At 45.9% G+C, this 15,805-nt stretch overlaps 1 protein-coding gene across 1 annotated transcript in view; it reads left to right on the top strand.

The window, feature by feature from the left end:
- ptenb (phosphatase and tensin homolog B) overlaps nucleotides 1-15,805 on the top strand; it is a 219,977-nt gene that overhangs the window by 198,933 nt on the left and 5,239 nt on the right.

Here is a 15,805-nt window from a genome sequence, read left to right as displayed (position 1 = left end):
AGCCACAAGACTCCACGGGTTTTGAACAAACCAAAAACAAAATTTACTATACAAGTTCTGAAAGATAAAACAATTTACAAGATGAATCTTAGAATCAACCTCAGAATCAACTTGAGGTTCAAGTAAATTAACAGTTAAACTGATCGAACACACCACTGCACAATAAATGGCAGATGGGGCATATCCCACAGGTTTCTCAGCAACCCAGATGTCAGTATTGGGAGTTGCACAGTCTCTTTAAAACTCTGGCCTGTAACTTCCACAGAGTGACGACCTTGGTTGGATTGCCATTCTCGCCGGATTTATCTTTGATGGGATTCTGAAGACCCTGTCTCGGCCAACTTTCCTCATTCAGGCTGGGTGAGACAGGAGCAGGGAGGGACACCCTGGGGACATCATCGTGGGGTAACTGAGGTGCAGGGAGCTAAGTCAACTTCCCCCTTTTTATGGCAGTAGCTGCAGAAAATGGGAGATTTGAAGGGTAAATTTTGATGAACAATACAGCACAGTAACAGCCCTTCAGCCCTCCAAGCCTGTACCGGCCATGATACCAACATTGGCCAAATCTCTCAGCACTTCCTTGTGCCGCATCCCTCTATAAAAGAACTGATAGCCTCGGCAATCAGAGGAGGACCAGGGGGAGGGGAGGGCGGGGCATGCAAAGCTGGGTCTGTTTTTTTTAAATAGTTACTCTGGAGTTAATGATTTCTCCCTCTAACTCTTTCAGAGTAACAATCAGGGTAAAACTGGCAGAACCATCCAAAATTAGCGATTTAAATCCCTTCTATCGGATGGTTCCCAGGTCAGCACAATTGTCCAGAGGAAGTTAGCACTTCTGGGAAATTGACGGGTAAATCCTTATGTTAGAATTTCCCAGAGGGATTCCCCAGTGCATCATTGGGGTACCCCCTAAATGTGACGCTGGGGAACCCGGACATTATGGCCCTTTTCTTCCTTCTGAGAAATTTCCAGTTTTCACCTTGAAAGATCAGGGGCAGGATTCTCTCCCTCCCCCACCCCCCGGCCGGAGAATCGCTTGGGGGGGGGGGGGGGGGCGGCGCATGAATCCCGCCCAGACGCCGGCTGCCGAATACTCTGGCCGTTTTTTTTGGCGGGGGCGGGAATCGCGGCGCGCCAGTCGGGGGCTGTTGACAGCAGCCCCCCTGGCGATTCTCCTCTCCGTGATGGGCCAAGTGGTCCAGTCCCGACGGCAAAAATTACACAAGGTTCATACCGCCAGGACCTTTGTCGGGAGGGGGGGGGGAGGAAGGAAGAGAGTCTGGCTCAAAATGTTAGCTCTTTCTCTCCCTGCATATGCTGCCAGACCTGCTGAGATTTTCCAGCATTTTCTATTTTGTTTCAGATTCCAGCAACCGCAGTAATTACTTTTATCCAATGAATTTCCTAACACCCCATAACAACATAAAACTGCAAATTTTCAATATCACTACTTATCCGTTTTGCAATTTCTTTTGAGCTCATATCACATTTTAAGACTAAAACTGAATGTTTATGTTACATTAATTTTCTCAATTATTGTCCACTGAAAATAGTTAGTAGGTGCTGTGACTTATTACTTGCATTGTCCTGGAAATTTGGTTTATTTCAACAAAATGCATTCTGCTTTTGTGCCATATGCTGTTTCGTCTCTTAGTAAATTGAAAAATTAGCCACAACTTTATACTAACTAGTCCATATAGATTATATGTAGATTAGTATTTAATCCATTTTTATAGTTCTTGGGGCCATTCAAAATGTATTTGTTGTAGATTGATTTGCACTTATAATTTTGAGGATAATTATCAGACACTGCAAATATTTTCAGTCTGTAAATGATCCCAAATACGTTAAAGATTGATTTTGTCCGTTATCCCAGTCCAACATATTTGCTAACTGTAGAAAATAGTTAGATGTCTTGCATCTACAGCTTGACATCAATAATGGGAAAACTGATGGAGGCCATAATATGGGTTAAGATAAATGTACACATAGAAAAATAAGTTAATACTGGACAGTCAACATGGTTTTGTCAAGGGCAGGTCATGTCTGATAAATTTAATTGAGTTCTTTGATGAGGTAACACAGGCTGTGGATATTGTATATTTGAAGTTTCAGAAAGCATTTACTATGGCAGGTTGGTTAGGAAATTAGAAATGTTTGGAATTGATGGGTACTTGGCAGCATGGATTAGAAGTTGGCTAAGAGATAGGAAACTGAGTACCCTCTATAGGTACAGATGAGCATTTCTCAGACTGGAAACGAGTTAAAAATGGTGTTCTCCAGGGCTCAGAGTTGGGACGTTTGCTTTTTCTGATTTATATAAACGATTTAGAGATGGTTTTGAGGGCAAAATCTCTAAATATGCATATGATACCAAGCTAGGGAGAATAATGAAGTGTGTGGATGACGCTGAGCAACTTCAGAGGGACATTGACAAGTTGGCCAAATGGGCAGATGAATTTCAATGCAGAGAAATGTGATGTAATGCATTGAAGGAGAAGAAGCACGGGGCGACAGTACAGGCTCAATGGTACAACTTTGAGGGGAGTTGAACCCCAGAGGGACTTTGGGGTTCAAGTGCATAATTCTCTGAAAGCGGCCAGGTAAGTTAAAGCAGTTGTTAAGAGGTCTTATAAGATCCTTGGGTTTGTAGATGAAGGCATAGCGTATAAGAGCAAGAAGATTGGGGAAATTGGGCTTGTTCTCCTTAAGAGTACAGAAGATCAAGAGGTGACCTTATTGAGATGTTAAAAAGTATGAACAATTCTGACAATTTCAAGATTGTCAGCAAGAGAGTTAAGAGTGAGAAAAGGAGAAACCTCTTTACTCAGTTGTTGGGATTGGAATGAACTGCCAGGGACAGTGATGGAGGCGGATTCCATTGGTTTCAAAAGAGAGCTGTATATACGTTTGAAAGTGATGAATTTAGAGGGCTATGGAGCTGAGGAATGGGACTCGATAGGTAACTCGTTCAGGAGGCGATGCAGACACGGTGGGCCAAATGGCGGCCTCCTGTGCTGTAAAATTCTATGAATCTATCTACTAATACAGTGTTTCCCAAACTTTTCATCCTCCGAACCCTTTTGGCCTCAAGTGTACAGGTGAAACCCCTAAGAAACATTCTTATAATATTGAAGGGTTAAATCACAAAGAAATAATTATTGTTCAATATGTATAAAATATGCATTAACAAATTCATAAGTTTTTTTTCTATTTATATGTATATACTTATTATAATAAAAATGTTCTCTTATTTATCGAATGCTTCCAAGGAGTGATGCTGATTCTTGTGCTCACAAATTAATTTAATAGTGGGAGTGCTGCTGGAGAGCAGGATTCCCATTTCAGACACATGCATGTGCGCACGCGCACACACTCACCTCAAACACAAACACCCACCTCTCATGCACGCCCACACACTTACCTCGTGCGCAAACACACACTCTTCTCAAACATACTCTCCTCTCTCACACATTCACTTCTCTCACATCTCTCTCTCTCTCTCACATCTCTCTCTCACTCTCTGTCTGTTCCTTTGAGTCGACCCTAGTGTACCTACAACCCCCCCCCCCCCCCCCCCCCCCCCCACACACACACACACACACACACACACACACACACACACACACACTCCACCACTGACTTTGCCGGTATTTCCAGCTTGTCCAATCTCAGTGCATTGGCTATGATAAGCTAACTAGTGCGCCTATCCGAAGCCAATGCATTGTGAAAAACGCATCCAATTGGACGAACTGGAAGGACAGTTTTTTTTCAATTTAAAACTGCTGCACCTACTGTGGAACTTATGTTTGGGAAAAACACTATACTAGTACATAGGGAAAATATGCACCAATCTAAAGTGTTGCTTGTTGGAAATGTTGCAATTGTGGTGCCTGATTGAATCAGTATAAGAAACAAACACATTATTAACCGGTTCTGATTTCCTCAAATAGAAAATCTGATGTCCCAACTATAAACAACAATTGTAAAACGAGCGAACCAATCAAGTCACTCACCAGGCACTGTCTTGACTTGTGCTAAATATGGAGTCCAGGAGTTTCTATGCTTTTTAGCTGCTAAGTGCATGGGTACTGCTCATAGAGCTTCATTGGAATATACAAAATTGAAATAAACCTTCCCAAAAATGTTTCTGTATTTCAAGCTGTAGATTCTTACAACTCCCTGTGCTGAAAGATTCTATGCTTCTATCATGCCTTTTGTTGGCTCTTTGACAAACCTATTCAGGTATATCCCCAATCCCTCTCTCTTTCCCCATATCCCTTTTCAAGCATAAGTAACAATTGAATCCATTTCCATCACCTTTTAGTTAGTGCCTTCCAGATCATCGTAACTATCAACACAAAAAAAAGTTATCTTCATCTCTTTCCTCATCCTCGTTCTTAAAATAGTTACATATCTTCGTATTCTAATTTAGTATTTATCCACCAATGAGACAACATCAAGAATAGCCCTAGAGATAGAATAGCTAAAATTCACAAAATTAAAACAGAACAAACCAGTGAGAAAGGAATACAAGAGCATATAAAACCAAGGTACGTAGGTTCAATGACCCAGTCTCATTTTGGATGACACAAATCTTCAAAGTATTGTAAACTGTGAAGGGGACTGTGCAGAGCTTCAAAAGGACATCAACAAGTTGGTGGAGTGAGTATATAGATGGCAGTTGAAGTTCAATGTTAAGAAGTGTGAGGTGATGCATTTTGATAGGAACAACATGGCGCGACCATATAAACGAAAAGGTAAAATTCTTAGAGGTGCAGGAGCAGAGGGGCCTTTGTGTGTCCACAGATATTTGACGGTGGTAGGATGGTTCGAGAGAGCAGTAAATAAAGCAGTTGATATTTTGGGATATATTAATAGGGGCATAAAGTACAAGGCAGAGATGTTCGAAATCTTTTTTTCTATTTTAAAAAAATTATTCCCATTAAGGGGCAATTTAGCGTGGTCAATCAACCTACCACGAAGACACAAGGAAAATGTGCAAACTCTACACGGACAGTAACGGGGGCTGGGACCAGACCCGGGTCCTCGGCGCAGTGAGGCAGCTGTGCTAACCACTGCACCACCCAAGATGTTCAAAATCATGAGGAAACTGAGCAGAGTTGATGGGGAGAAACTCTTCCCACTCATAAAAGGATCATGAACAAGAAATTGCAAAAGAAGCAAATGTGACGTGAGAAAAAGCTTTTTCACACAATGAGTGATTTGGGTCTGGAATGCACTGTCTGGAAGTGTGATCGAAGCAGGTTCAATCGAGGCATTCAAGAGGACATTGTCTCTGTTCAAGTAATGACCTAATGTGAAGGGCTGTGGGGAAAAGGCAGGGCAATAGCACTAAACCATGGGCCAAATAGCCTCCTGTGGTGTGACAGTTCTGTATCTAATATTTGGGGCTTTTGTAAAATTGGGTTTTCACATCTTATATTTCACAGTTCATAGGTTACATATTACCGAAAAACCACGCAAAAACAAAAAAAAGGCAAACAGAACTCAGCATATATATTTACAGGCAATTGTCTTCCCTTCTGCTGTGGCCATAGCCCCCCTTTAGTCGGCATACATATGTTACAGACTCCCCAGTATGGCCAGAGCACGTATTTACAAGTGTCTATTTACAGTTTGGCTTGGGCTTCAGCTTGCCTTTGGACCAGTCCACTACGGCTTTGTCCTTTGTCCCTCTCATTCTCTTTGTATGCCTTGATCCTCCCCCCCCCCCTTACCCTATTAATTGCTGGCTATGAACAGATATTGGAACAATTTGGTGAGCAGCTTCCACATCCTGTGGAAGCCCTCTTCCTACCCCTGGACAGCAAATTTTATTCTTCAGCCTGAGCAATTCCGCCAGGGCAGACGATCAGTCTGCAGCTTTGCGTGGTGCTGCCAATCACCAACTGAGCAGGATTCTCCGGAGGGCGATCAGGGAGGTAAAGTCTCTTGATTAGTAAGAGATCAGAGGTTATGGGGAGAAGGCAAGAGAATGGGTTGAGAAAAATATCAGCCAATATGAATGGTGGAGCAGACTCGATGGGCCGAGTGACCTAATTCTGGTCCCATGTCTTATGGTTGGCACCTCTCCCCATGAAGAGTTCTGGCTGACCTGAAATCGTGAAGACCGCCACTTTTGGGCATGGCTCCACCCTCACTCTGGACATTGCCTCAAAGAAAGTCATCCAGTACCCGAAAAGTCTGTGACGAGCCCAAAACATGTGGGTGTGGTTGGCCGGGCCTCTCTGACATTGTCCATATTTGTCCTCCAACTTCGGAAAGAACTCACTCATTAGAGTTCTGGTTCAGTGCACTCTGTGCACCACCTTTAGCTGTATTAGGCTCAGCCCTGCACATGTGCAAGTCAAGTTCGTCCTTTATAGTGGTTCGATCCAGAGTCCTCCCACTATCTATATGCCTAATTCCTCCCCACATTTTTTCCTCGTTTCATCCAGGGGGAGCGTACCTCCTCTAGCAGTCGCCTACAAGGTCCACACAGTTTCTCTTCCCTAGGTTACCCGCGTCCAGTAGTTCTTCTACTAATGAGTAGCTAAAAAGGCTAAACCAAGTAATAGATATCCAGAATGAACCATTAGAACTGCACATGTATGGGCGGCACTGTGGCTCAAAGTTAGCATGGCTGCTTCACAGCACCACGGACCTGGTTTCCATTCTGACATTAGGACTGTCTGTGTTGAGTATGCATGTTCTCCGTGTGTCTGCTTGGTTTTCTTCCAGATGCTTCAGTTTCCTCATACAGTCCAAAGATATGCAGGATAGGTGGGGTTACAGGGATAGGAGCAAGAAGTGGGGCTAGATGGGGTGCTCTTTCAGAGGGTCAGTGCAAATTCGATAGGCCAAATGGCCTCCTTCACTGTGGGGATTCTATGCAAATCTGATGGACTGGAGCTTTTGGAATTGAAGTTTAAAATGACTGCCTATTATATCCCATGTCACATTGTATTGCCAGGGAGTGAAGGGGCTCACAAACATTAAGCTCGAGGTGCTGTCAATCATCGATGTAAGCCAAATAATTCTACTTTCAAAAGACTCGTGTTTTTTCTGATTGAGCATGATTAGGAACTGGTGGTGGGTGGTCGAAAATTCTCACCTGTATTCAGATTTTTGGCACCTTCCACACACTAAGTTGTTAAGCCACTACCTTTTCTGAGATCCAGGATTTTTGTTTTGTCTAACTTAAATATAATTAGTGCAGTGGAACTAGAGAGCAACAGATGTTAATCCGAGTTATGATTCAGGAAAGTCACGTTCCGGAGAGAACAAAGGATAAGTATGGGAAGTTTAGGGAGCCCTGGATAACGAGGGATATTGTGAACCTCGTCACAAAGTAAAAGGAGGCTTTTGTTCGGTCAAGGGTGGGGACAGTCAAAAGCCTTGAAGGGTATAAAGAAAGTAGGAGGGTACTTAAGCGGGAAATTAGGAGGGCTAGTAGGGGGTCGTAAAAAGTCCTTGGCAAGTAGGATTAAGGTGAATCCCAAAGCTTTTTATTCATATGTAAAATGCAAGAGGGTGGCCAGGGAAAGGTTTGGACCACTTAAGGACAATGGGGGGAATCTATGTGTTGAGCAACAAGAAATTGGCGAGGTACTAAATAAGTACTTTGCATCAGTGTTCACCAAAGAAAAGGACTTTGTGGCAGATAATTCTTGGGTAGGGTGTGTGGACAGTCTGGGTTATGTTGGCATCGAAAAGGAGGAGGTATTGGGTCTTTAAAAGATATTAAGGTAGATAAGTCTCCTGGCCGGATGGGATTTACCCCAGAATACTGAGGGAAGCAAGGGAGGAAAGTAATGGGGCCTTGACTGGCATCTTTGTATCCTCATTGGCTACAGGTGAGATTCCAGAGGACTGGAGAATAGCAAATGTGGTACCTCTGTTTAAGAAAGGTAGCAAGGATAATCCAGGAAACTATAGGCTGGTGAGCCTCATGTCGATAGTAGGTAAATTATTGGAGAAAATTCTCAGGGACAGGATTTACAGCCATTTGGAAACAAATGGACTCATTAGCGATAGACAGCATGGGTTTGTGAAGGAGCGGTCATGTATCACTAACTTGATCAAGGTCACAAAGAAGATTGATGAGGGGAGGGTGGTGGATGTTTACATGAATTTCAGAAAAGCCTTTGACAAAGTGTCTCATGGCAGACTGGTGCAAAAGGTGAAGTCACAAGATCAGAGGTAAGCTGGATACAGAACTGGCTCGGTCACAGGCAAAGGGTAGCAGTAGAAGGGTGTTTTTCTGAATGGAAGCTTGTGACTTGTGGTCTACCACAGGGATCTGTGCTGGGCCTCTGTAGTATACATAAATGATTTGGAGGACAATGTAGCTGGTCTGATTAGTATGTTCATGGATGACACCAAGGTTGGTGGAGTGGCAGATAGTGTTGAGGATTGTCAGAAGATACAGCAGACATAGATAGGTTCGAGACTTGGGCAGAGAAATGGCAAATGGAGTTTAATCCGGACAAATGTGAGGAAAAGCGTTTTGGTAGGTCTAACGTAGAGGGGAAATATACCGTAAATGGCAAAACTCTTAGGAATACAGAATGTCAGAGAGATCTGGGCGTGCAGGTCCACAGATCTTTGAAGGTGGCAACACAAGTGGACAAGGTAGTCAAGAAAGCACATGAAATGCTTGCCTTCATTGGACAGGGCACAGAATATAAAAACTGGCAAGTCATGCTGCAGTTGTACAGAACCTTGGTACAGCCGCATTTGGAATATCGTGCACAATTCTGGTTGCCACAGTACCAGAACGATTTGGAGGCTTTGGACAGAATGCACAGGAGGTTTACCAGATTTTGCTGGTCTGGAAAATCAAGTGAGAATAGGAAATGAAAGATGACCAAGCTGCCATCGACTTTTCTCCATAACATCAATACATAGAAAAATCAGGAAATATTCCCTCTCTGGCCAAGAGTATGAATACAAGTTGCAATGTGGAGTGGCATGCTAAAATCTGGACACTCAGCACAGATCTGTGATTCACCTCGGACCATGCCACAATGTATGGCACCTGACAGTTTACTTTTCCACATGGTCATCAAGGGACTACAACTGATCTCTCTATTTCAAGGAATCATTTGTTTTTCTGGTGATACCGTCTTAGATAAGCCCATTGGTGAATAGATTTGTGATTTCATTTTGATATTGTAGCTGATCCAGATTCTCATGGAGAAAAATTGAGCCATTCTAGTGTATTTTGTACTTAGTCTGCCAGTTCCAAGTTGATCACATTATTGCTGCCGTAATTTCGATCACTGCCCCTCATTTCTCGATGTTCATATCAATTTTGATTTAATTCACTTGTAATGTTGTGACTGATTGAATGAGGAAGAGATTTAATTGCCTCATTTGTGCAGTTCTGTATTTCTCCGGGAAATTCACCTCCCATACAGTTTTTTTTATGACCGAGTACCCAATTGCATTTGAGTTCATCTATTGCATTTCAACTTGGTCTCTTTCTTCGTTGGTTATGAACTGAGCTGTTGGTCAGAATTAAGCCCTTATGTCCTTATGTAAAGAAGATATGGGAAGGCCATTTGTCGAACTTTGTTGGTACAAAGCAGTCAGTGTCTCTACTGTTCAGAATCTTCATACTGAAGATGTATTGCATTCGAAGAGTGAGAAAGGTCAAAGACGTTTCTTAAATTCAATACCCAGGAAATAAGCAGGAATGCCATGGGCTGGATTCTCCGATCCCCAATGTTAAAATCGCGTTTGCTGAGGGGGCGGAGAATGCCGCACGCCGTAACCACGCCCTCCTTACATTGGCTGAGGTCGATCCTGCAATGCTCCGTCCCCGACCGGCCGAGTTCCCGACAGCGTGGGTCATGTGTGTTCTCACCCGTCATGAAATCAGCGTAGCAGCTGCGGACTCAGTCGAGGGAGGCTGATCCACGGGCAGGAGGGCTTTATTCGGGGTTGGGGGCACTGGGGGGGGGGGGGGGGGGGGGGGACGGTTCGGGGCACGCGAGCAGCCGAAAGGGTGTACTACTTTTGTAGTCCGGGTCCGCGGGCTGAATCTGCCATGAAGCACGGTGGCAGCCGCTGCAGGCCACCGCCGTGCAATGCACGGCCAAGGACCCGGCAATACTCCGGGCCGTATCAGCAGCTAGAGCTGGGAGCCCCTCCCCGGAGCAGGGAATCGTTGGCCATTTTGCATCAATTTTCCTGGCGTAAAACACCGGCGTGGGGTCTTAGTCTCCCAAAAGGAGAATCCAGCCCCATGTTTTTCCGTTTAGTTCCATAAAGAACGAGATTTTCCCAGAAATTGGCAACGGCCAATGTTAAGTAATGGGTTAAGAGACATTGCAATTAGTTGTCTCATTTATGTTAAGTGTTCCATGATTGTCTCATTTATGTTAAGTGTTCAATGATTGACACTGATATGTAAAGGGGCTTCAGGTGGCCTCTGGATCTGGTGATGTGATGATAGAGTTTAGTGCAGAGTTTGTTAAAGTGAAATAAAGGTGTTTGTGAAAAGGAGCTGGACTTTTGTCTCTTCATACCACAGCATCGATTACATCTAACAGCCAACGGCAGGCTGGAAAAGCGGTGTTGAGCCTGCCGTTAGCAGTGGTGGTTTTTCGTGTACATTGCTTGCAAGATATTATCGTGCACAGTATTAATCTGATTCACCCACCCCGCCATCATCTCAGCGCTGAAATCGTCAGGGCATCACTTTTAATGGCCGCCGCAGCGTACACCAGACTTCATCCGGAAGTGATGGCAGCCAGGATGTCTGCCCTCAAGTTCTCAGATACCTTCCTGGAGAGACTCCTGGGTGCCGTAGAAACCCGGCATGATGTGCTCTACCCACGCACAGGAAGAAAACCAGCCAGCAAGGTCACCAACTCAGCATGTGAGGCGGTGGTCAACGCTAACACCCTGCAGAACAGACTACCATCCAGTACAGGAAGAGGATCAATTATCTCCTCTGTTCTACCAGCATAAGTCACTCTTCTCAACTCTCACACTCACATTCACTACACATTCACGAAGGTCTCATTCACTGCCAGCTGAAGGGACACCAACATTCGCTCACTCACACACACCTTCATCTACTTGCGTGTCCTCAGCGCCTCGCTGGTTCCACTCACCATCCACAAATGCCAGGCATCTTTATCATCTCCCCGGCACACATCCTGCTTACACTCTCTCCATCTGAATTCGAGCAGGAAAGGTTGGCTCACAAAAAGAGGGAGAGATCCCAGTCAGGCAGAGGGATGCCAGAACTGAAGGTCTTCATGGACATTAAGGACAGACCTATCCAGCTGACAGCTACTGCGTTGATGGCGAGGTCATCGGCGGTAAACCAAGTGAGGGTCCAGCACTACCATCATCCATGAGACAGCAATGCTGTGACATGTCTCCTGTTTCTGAAGGGCTCTGCATTGCTTTAATCACCTCTCCTTTTGTCGCAGGCACATCTGGGAAGCAGCCTAGCCAAGTCCTCAACCCTAGCACTGAGAGCAGTGCAGAAGAGGAAATGACAGCCCTGACATTGAAGAACCATCACCCACACCCTCCACCAGCACAGGGAAAGCAGCCTCGTGGTCACAATCTGCTGAGCACATCACACTTCCAGATCCACAGCAGACTTCCAGATCCACAGCAGGTGGAGACAGGGCTATCCCACGGTGTTGGAACTCGGAGGATTCCTGGCCTCCAGGACTTGGTCATGCCTCAGCTGCTAGAGCTCCAAAGGCAAACTCAAGAAAATCAGAAAGGTGTGTTTGGTACACTATTTGGACTGAAAAGCTGCGTGGAGGTGTCCGTTCACCTTATGTCTGAGGTGATTGTGCCGACAATCCAGTGCAAAAAGTGCAACACAGCTGGGGTGGTGGCTGCCGTGTTGACCTTGATGCAAAACCTTTATCCTGCACTTTTGCAGGACATGCACTTCATGGTGCATGGATCCATGAGTGCTAATACCAGAGGACGGTTGGGCTTCTCGAGCTCATTCCAGCTGCCCTTCTCTCTCAAGGAAGAAGCCAGAGGCCCTCGACATCCAGAGGGAGGAGGGTGCCCACCCTGAGGCCATCCACCCAGGTGACTTTGGGAGGGTTCCACCCAAATGGATCCCATCTTCCTGTGGCTGATTCAACTCCAGCTCTTTAAGCCAAGAAGGTTGGCACTGCCACACAGCCAGACCCCGAAAGCAGACTGGGGCCCTCCAGGTCTTGACCTTCCAGAGGACGCCCGCGAAGATCATCACAGACAACAGGCTGCGTCCATCTCTGCTGAGCTACCAAGACAACAGGGTTAGAAAAGTTGAGAAGCTCTAGTTGTACACTATAGGCATGGGTGTTAAGCACTTTTACATAACGTTCATCTCTGTAAATAAACTCTAACTAATTGTACCCTTTCTATGGTTCCTCGTTCTGATGAGCTGTGTTCCTGTCGTGCTGGCTTGAAAACTGGTTTTCTGCACCAGAAAAAGCAGGGTGCCCTGTCCAGAGCGCCCGTCATGTGCTTTCTGCAAGATTTTCAGTACATTGATGGCATTGGTTCACAGTGACTGAACACATCAGTCATGCCTGTTTCTCGTAGGGAATGAGGATGTCTCCCACAATGTGAAGGGCTAACGTCACTCATTTAAGTCATTGTCAATGTGTATTCTTTACACCTTTGAGCTTCGACTGTCCCCCTTCTCCCACATGCATCAGCCTCTGGTGACAACTGAAACTCGAGGGTAAAGCTCACAAAGGATGACATTAGTCCGCTCTAGTTTTCTCCCACAAGTCGCAAAAGATTTGCTTGTTAGATGAATTGGACATTCCGAATTCTCCCTCAGTGTACCCGAACAGGTGCCGTAGTGTGGCGACAAGGGGATTTTCACAGTAACTTCATTGCAGTGTTCATGTAAGCCTACTTGTGACACTAATAAAGATTAATTAGTCATTGAGAACAAACAAGCTGCCATCAGCCAGACATGAGTCCGACATTGACAGAAGCTCTATGATGATCTATACACTGTCCCACTGCAAGTTGTTGCCATCCTCTTGCAATGTGTGGACTATGCGCAACCTCTGCGTCCCCATGACAGGAAACGTACACAATGGATATGCCCTTCCATCAGTCCAATGGAAAAGCAATGCTCAGAAGTCATGTGGAGATAATGGAATGTCCTCACTGGAATTCCTCATTACACTCCATGAATCTAGCAGCAATGAGCTTGTCTGCCTCACCTGGAATCGCCATCGCTTCATTGCCGTCATCCTCTCCCTTGAGGACCTCCTCCGCCTAATGCTCTTTCACATCTTCCTTAGAATCATAGAATTTACAGTGCAGAAGGAGGCCATTCGGCCCATCGAGTCTGCACCGGCTCTTGGAAAGAGCACCCTACCCAAGGTTAACACCGCCACCTATCCCAATAACCCAGTAACCCCACCCAACACTAAGGGCAATTTTGGACACTAAGGGCAATTTATCATGGCCAATCCACCTAACCTGCACATCTTTGGACTGTGGGAGGAAACCGGAGCACCCTGAGGAAATCCACGCACACACGGGGAGGATGTGCAGACTCCGCACAGACAGCGACCCAATCCGGAATCGAACCTGGGACCCTGGAGCTGTGAAGCCATTGTGCTATCCACAATGCTATCGTGCTGCCTGATGAGGAGATGGAGTAGGCAGTTCATCAGGCAGTTCATTCCCTGTTGTAATGCCAGGTTCTGAAAGGTGCAGCAAGCGACCACAATGCATGATGCCCTCAGTGGATTGTATTACAGGGCTCCACCAGACCTGTCCACGCACCAGAACCTCATCTTCAACATCCCAATGGTCTGTTCCACCAAAGTGCGAGTTCAACATGAACCTCATTTTATCTTATTTCAGCTGCATTCTGTTGTCTCTGCACAGCCGTCATTAGCCACCTCCGCAGTATGTCGTCCTTAACCCCAAAGAGAACCCTGCAACCACAGTGGACCCTGAAACATGTTAGGGATCTGAGAGTGGCTCACAATGGAGGAGTCATGCACGCTTCTTGGGAATCGAGCACACACCTGGAGGATGTGTTTGGTGTGGTTGTAGACCTGCTGAACATTCAGCGAGTGGAAGCTCTTGCGGTACACATAGTTCACTCACTGCTTAATAACCTGAGATCTAAGTGCCACGTGAATGCAGTCGATGACACTCTGCACCTGTGCAAAGCCAGAGATTTGCGAAACGTCCATTGCACTTACAAACTTGGCTTGCTTGATCCTGGTCAAAATGGAGAAAGTTGTGTGCTCTGCCGAAGATTACATCCATTATGCTGTGGATGCACTTGTGCTCAGAGGCTTGTGCAATCCTGCAGAGGTCACCTCTAGAGCCATAGACGGAGCCAGTGGTGTGAAAATGGAGTGCCGCTGTAACTTTCAGCAAAACAGGCAACGAGTGCCTTTTAAGTCCCCGAGGTGCCAAATCCTGCAGACGGTGGCAGATGTGACCAACCAGCTCCCTGGACATGTGTTGCCTTCGGCGATACTCGTTCTCTGACACCTGCAGGTATGGTAGGCGTCGTCAGTACACTCTGTGTCTACAGAGCCACTTCCAAGTGAATGATCTCTGGGGTTTATCCTCTGCGTGCAGACCAGGCCCTGCCAGCCCTTGCTCTTCAAGGTTCTTCTGCCTTGGCTAGCCAAGTGCTTCTGTTGACATTGTCTTCTTTCCTGCCTATGAGTGAGAAGAATGACAGTGAGTTACCAAGCACCATGTTTCTTTTGTTCTCCTCACTGTTGTGTTAAAGAAGGAGACTTGGTGGTTAGTTTCTGTCTCCTAAGGCCACTCTTTGTCCATTCACCATCTGAAGCTACCTCTCAAAGCCCACTGGCTCATGTCCTGGCCACCACATTGATGTCCAGTCCTTCATTTGCATGCTGGTTGGGCAAGACCCCCTCACCACCCTTGCCCCACACCATATAATAATCGCTTATTGTCACAAGTAGGCTTCAATTAAGTTGCTGTGAAAAGCCCCTAGTCACCACATTCTGGCATCTGTTCGGGGAGGCCGGTACGGGAATTGAACCCGCGCTGCTGGCAGTGTTCACATTCAAATCCAGCTATTTAGCCCACTGTTCTAAACCAGCCCATATGACTGAGTGGCCACAGCTTTGGCCACTACATCCTGAGCTCTCATTTCAGGAACAGGCATTGTCCCAACTCCAAGGCCTTGTCAACCGGGTCTATGGTGGGCACTTATCAATATGCACCTCAGCACATAACCAAGGGTTATGAACACTCTTCTCGGGCAATGTGCTATTGCCAACTGTCTGTAAGGAAATGTATTTGCTTGCCCAGTTGGCCAATGATACAGGAACACCATGGAGTCAGTAATTTTGGAAGTCAGTGCTCCAAGTTTAACTCATGAGTGGCACTCACACATATAAGCAGTGCATAAGTGAACATAATTGCATGACGAGTTAGCTGGACTCTAGGCATGTCAATAAAGTTGCAGCTGAACATCATCATTCTCCCCCCCTCTCTCTCTCTCTCTCTCCCCTTACCCCCATCTCTCACACAATCTTGACTGCCCATTCACCCATCACACGTCTCCAAGTTTTTGTCACTCTGTGTGGCCCTTAGAAGAAGCTTGTGGCCAAACAGCAGAAGGCAACCTTTGCTTTTTCACATTTGACAGTCCCCTCTCGCCCAAGTCAAGAGCCTGATGTGGAACAGTGGTCAAGTATTTCGCACTGTTGGCCAGTTACCACTTAGCCAAAGGCTGGTCGCTGCCGAGTCAGAGCCATCTCTCCTGAAAATGGGAACCAGGTGGAATGGTACCTGAAGG

Source organism: Scyliorhinus canicula, chromosome 16, assembly GCF_902713615.1.
Source record: "Scyliorhinus canicula chromosome 16, sScyCan1.1, whole genome shotgun sequence".
Taxonomy (NCBI): Eukaryota; Metazoa; Chordata; class Chondrichthyes; order Carcharhiniformes; family Scyliorhinidae; genus Scyliorhinus; species Scyliorhinus canicula.
Note: the sequence above shows the minus strand (reverse complement) of the source record. Positions and strands in the feature narration are given on the sequence as shown.